The following is a 6000-nucleotide window of genomic DNA, read 5'->3' as shown; positions in this document are numbered from 1 at the left end:
TATGCAAAATTGATCGATTGTACTATTCGCCTGTAAGATTATTTCCAATTCTAGTAAGAAACGGCTGACACTGTAAGATGGTGGCCGGTAAATTGCCAGTAACAGTAATGAAGTTTGCTTGGAGCAAAGTTTCAAAGCTAGGCATTCAGCGTGGACAAAAGATATATCTATTCTAGATGCGTCAAACGTGTCACGGGCATAGACAGCAATTCCACCCCCTCTACGTGAAGAACGAGTCGCGAACGTTGAATGATAACCATTCAGCTTAAACAGATCTAGGCAAGAATCTTGAACATTTATCTCTGTTAGCACAAATATATCTACAAAAGCAATGGCACCCTGTGCGATATTTTTAAACTCATCCCAGTATTTGCGTAAGCTACGAATGTTGACATTAATCACAGTAAATTCTATAGCTGAGTTTGGGCCAAAACCCTTTTTGAATGATTCAAAATTCGGAAAACTTAGAGTAGCTGATGAAGCGCTGTTCATTTTATTTGTGCTATGTCTTCTTCACATGTCACTCTGACAAGAGGAGCCTTTTCCTCTTTCCTGGCAAAGATTTTACCTCCTCTTACCCAAACATATTGCCGCGAATATTTCCAGTGTTTGTTCGTTTTTCAAATCTGCCGCGACACCACCTTATCGCTTTGTTTGCGACGCAAGACGCGACTAGATTTATCTCGATTGATCGCAGCCAGGCAAAGCTGATTCTACGTTGTTCCGGAATGTTCTAGTAACTTTGCGCCCTTTATCTCGAATGTTCGCTATCAGCTTTAAATTGAGCACGGCCGACAGCGGCGGGCATTCTGTTCGACGACCGCCGAGCACGCTTGTCGCTTCGCCGCCGCCGAGTGATTCAGTCCATTTTGGGTGCAAGTCAGCCCAATAAACAGTTCTTTTAGAAGATCCTTTCGTCCGTATTCATCGCTGCTTCGACTGCCGTCACCACTACGTGACATCTGGTGGAGGTGCGGGGTAGCCTTCCATGTTCCGGACGCCCCCTTCAAGTCGTGAAGCCAGCCCTGAGCGCTTCGCACCCGAGGACGAGCCAGCAGCTCAGCGAGCCAGCCGACGTCTCCAGGGAGAGGAGCCTGAGTTCGGGAAACTGCCGGACCGCACAAGACAGCAAAAAGACGCGGCTACGAGCACCGCAATCTCGCCGAAGATGTCGACACCGATTATACTGCAGCAGCCGCGGGTGCCGCCAACTTTCAATGGATCCCTAGGCGAAGACCCTGAAGAATGGTTGGATCAATTTGAGCGCGTGGCGTCATTCAACAAGTGGGATGATGCGGCAAAGATTGGACACGTTTTTTTCTCATTGGATGGCTCCGCACGCACGTGGTACGAAAACTACGAGTCGTCCCTTACGACATGGGAGCTATTCAAGAGAGAACTATTGAAGGTATTTACCAGTGTCGTGAGGAAAGAAAGAGCCGAACGACTCCTCGAGTCCAGGATCCAGCTTCCGAATGAGCCCGTCCGCAGTTACGTCGAGGAGATGAAGCGCCTATTTCGCCGCGCCGATCCCGGGATGACCGAGGAAAAGAAAGTTCAGTTCTTAATGCGCGGCGTAAAAGAACAACTATTTGGCAGCCTCGTCCGTCAGCCGCCAAAAACGGTCGAGGAATTCATGCAGGAAGCCTGCACGATTGAGAAGACCCTCGACGTCCGAGCTCGGCAGTACAACCGCCCTTCCTCTGCCTATGCAATTTGTTCGGACACGCCGGCCACCACCAGCGACAGCTTGCGGGACGTTATCCGTGAAATCGTCCGAGAGGAGCTACGCCGATTACTGCCATCCTCCCCACAGCCACAAGCATCGACTCTGATGGACGTGGTACGGGAAGAAGTGCAACAGGCACTTGGCACCCCGACGGCCACAGAACCCCAGGCCATGACCTACGCCGCTGCAGTAAGGACTGCTCAGCCCCAACGACAACCCCCACGTCCTCCCCGAAATGAGCCACTCGGTCCACAACGCCGCCTCCCAGCCCCCGCCCGCCCAGCCTACGACCGACCCTCAAGCCCCAGGAAATGCGACGCCTGGAGGACTTCCGCCAACCGGCCGTTGTGCTTCCATTGCGGTGAGGCCGGCCATATTCTTCGTCACTGCCCGTACCGACGTATCAGTCTTCGAGGATTTGCCGTTAACGCCCCACGACCACGCTTCGGACAACGTCCGCACGAAATCGACGAGTACCTGCGTCGAGAACAGTACACGCCGAACCGCTTTTCGCGCTCACCATCGCCGTCAACCTCGCGCTTTGCGTCGCCACGCCGCAGCTACGCAGCCGCGGTACGAGGAAGGTCGCCCAGCCCCCGTAGGGGAAACTAAAGGCAGCAACCTCTGGAGGTGAGGTTGCTCACGAGCTAAACGCCGAAGATCCTCCACCGACCACGCCCCATGAAGACGCTGCACCCGCGACGCCGCATGAAGAACCGACACTCGCTGCACCGACGCCGCACACAATGAGAACCTCGACCACGACGCAAGCTACCTTGAAATCGACGACGCCACCCAGAGGAGCTTCGACCACACGCCCAACCCGTGACTCGCATACGCGACGAAGCCGTGACCCGACGCCGAGAGCGACATGCAATGCAAGAGCCAGGACCTCCGACCTAGAAGTGACTATCGACGGCCGGAAAGTTACCGCTCTAGTCGACACAGGAGCCGATTACTCGGTGATGAATGGAACATTCCCTGCGCAGCTCAGAAAAGTTACAACGGCTTGGGACGGCCCACAAATTCGCACCGCTGGGGGCCACCTCATTACGCCATCAGGACGATGCACAGCGCGAGTGACTGTCAAAGGACATACCTATCCTGCGACCTTTGTTGTGCTACCGCAATGCTCCCGCGAAGTGATCTTGGGTATGGATTTCCTTAATGAGCATCAGGCGATCATCGACCTGCGATCCAAGCTGATCACGCTTTCGACGGACGAAGCCATCGCTTCGATGAAAACTCGGGAAAATCACGTTGCCCTAAGTGTCCTGGAGGAAGAAGTGAGCGTCCCACCCCGTTCAAGCGTTATCGTGACCATAGGCGCCACGAAAGCCATAAACACTGAAGCCATCATCGAGGGGAACATGCAGTTGCTACTAGACCGAGGAATCAGCATCGCAAGAGGCATCGCACATTTCCGCAATGGCCAGGCCGAAGTACTGCTGACTAACTTCAGCGAAGAATACCGGCATATTAACAGAGGAACGACGATTGCTTTCTACGACGAAATATCTGACGTACGGGATTCCTTCGCCCTCTCCGACCCCTCCGCAGAAGATCCGCCTGACCAAGAGAACTCGCCCACTTTCGACATCAACCCAGCCCTGCACCGGAACAGACAAGACCAAATCCGCAATCTGCTTCAAAACTACAGTGAGTGCTTTTCGACATCGCCGAAGGTGCGACAGACGCCAATTGCCAAGCATCGCATTATAACGGATCAACACGTCCGACCTCTCCGTCAAAGCCCCTACCGTGTGTCTCCGCGAGAACGACAAGCCATCCGGGACCAAGTCGAAGAAATGCTTCGCGACGACGTCATCCAGCCTTCAAACAGCCCATGGGCGGCACCGGTTGTTCTAGTGAGAAAGAAAGACGGCGCACTTCGATTCTGCGTGGATTACCGCCGCTTGAACAACATAACAAAGAAGGACGTCTACCCCCTCCCCCGCATCGACGACACACTGGACCGCCTCTGCAACGCCAAATATTTCTCATCGATGGACCTCAAGAGCGGCTACTGGCAAATTGAGGTCGACGAAAGAGATCGCGAGAAGACAGCATTCATAACTCCGGATGGGCTGTTTGAGTTCAAGGTGATGCCATTTGGTCTCTGTTCCGCACCAGCGACGTTTCAGCGAGTAATGGATACAGTGCTGGCAGGCCTGAAGTGGCAGATTTGTCTGGTATATTTAGATGACGTCGTTGTCTTCGCCTCGAACTTTGAAGAGCACCTCAAAAGACTTCGAACAGTACTAGACGCAATCAAGTCGTCTGGCCTAACCTTGAAAGCAGAGAAATGCCACTTTGCCTACGAAGAGCTGCTGTTTCTAGGCCACATCGTTAGCAAGGAAGGAGTACGCCCAGACCCGCAGAAAACAGCCGCTATTGAACAGTTTCAACCGCCGGCCGATAAGAAAGCAGTGCGCAGATTTCTCGGACTATGCGCATATTACCGACGATTTGTGAAAAACTTTTCGCGCATCGCCGAGCCCCTGACCCAACTGACGAAGGCAGATGTGTCGTTTAAATGGGAAGCGCCGCAAGCAGAAGCCTTCAAGGAACTTCAGCGTCGTTTACAGTCCCCACCGATCCTTGCGCATTTTGATGAAAACGCCGATACTGAAGTTCATACCGACGCAAGCAGCGTGGGACTAGGCGCCGTACTCGTTCAAAAAAGTGACGGGCTGGAGAAGGTCATCGCATACGCTAGCCGTTCCCTTTCCAAGGCCGAGGCTAACTATTCGACCACTGAGAAGGAGTGCCTTGCCATCATCTGGGCTACGTCGAAATTCCGCCCCTACCTCTACGGACGGCCGTTCAAGGTGGTCAGCGACCACCACGCGCTCTGCTGGCTTGCCAATTTGAAGGATCCCTCTGGCCGACTCGCTCGATGGAGTCTGCGTCTCCAGGAGTTTGACGTCACCGTCGTTTACAAGTCCGGACGCAAGCACACTGACGCCGATTGCCTCTCACGAGCCCCTGTAGATGCACCGCCGCTGGACGACGATGAGGACGCCTTCCTGGGACCCATCAGCGCAAGCTCTTTTGCTCAGCAGCAACGCTCGGACCCCAACCTAAAAGGCCTCATCGAGTACCTGGAAGGCAAGGTTTCTTCACCCCCCGCTTCATTCAAGCGAGGACTGTCTTCTTTCTGTGTGCAGAATGAGGTCCTTGTGAAGAAGAACTTTACAGCGAACAAAACAGCCTACCTCCTTGTTGTACCTACTTGTCTCCGCGAAGAAGTTCTACAGGCTTCACACGACGAGCCGACAGCTGGACATCTCGGGTTTACTCGCACCCTCCGCCGCATTCAAGACAAGTATTACTGGCCCCGACTGTCTGCCGATGTCGCACACTATGTGAAAACATGCCGAGATTGTCAGCGACGAAAGACCCCTCCCACACGACCAGCAGGATTTCTGAACCCCATTGAACCTCCCTCAAGACCCTTTCAGCAGATTGGCATGGACTTGCTTGGCCCTTTTCCAACGTCAACATCTGGAAATAAGTGGATCATCATAGCGACCGACTACCTGACCCGCTACGCCGAGGCGAAAGCCCTACCGAACGGAACAGCAGCAGAAGTGGCCAAATTTTTCGTGGAGTGCATTCTTCTTCGACACGGCGCCCCCGATGTGCTCATCACGGACAGAGGAACAGCATTTACGGCGGAACTCACGCAAGCCATCCTGCGCTACAGCCAAACCAGCCACCGGAGGACAACTGCATACCATCCGCAGACCAACGGACTGACCGAGCGCCTGAACAAAACCATCGCCGATATGCTCGCTATGTATGTCGATGCCGAACATAAAACCTGGGATGTCATCCTGCCTTACGTCGTCTTCGCCTACAACACCGCAGTGCAGGAGACCACCCAGATGACGCCTTTTAGGCTCGTCCATGGCAGGGATGCCACGACCACGCTAGACGCAATGCTGCCCAACGTTACAGAAGAAGAGAACGTCGACGTTGCCGCCTACCTTCAACGCGCAGAAGAAGCTCGAAGGCTTGCCCGATTACGGATCAAAGATCAGCAGCGGTCCGACGCCAGACGCTACAACCTACGAAGACGCAACGCGGAATACAAGCCAGGAGACCAAGTCTGGGTGTGGACACCCATTCGCCGCCGTGGATTGAGTGAAAAGCTTTTGCGCCGCTATTTCGGCCCGTACAAGGTTCTTCGTCGGCTGGGTGAACTGGATTATGAAGTCATCCCTGACGCAATGACTGCATCCCAGCGACGCCGCGTACGACCAGAA

The sequence above is a fragment of the Amblyomma americanum genome, chromosome 9 (assembly GCF_052857255.1).
Source record: "Amblyomma americanum isolate KBUSLIRL-KWMA chromosome 9, ASM5285725v1, whole genome shotgun sequence".
In the NCBI taxonomy this organism is placed as follows: Eukaryota; Metazoa; Arthropoda; class Arachnida; order Ixodida; family Ixodidae; genus Amblyomma; species Amblyomma americanum.
The sequence above is the reverse complement of the archived record's forward strand: the minus strand, read 5'-3'. Positions refer to the sequence as shown.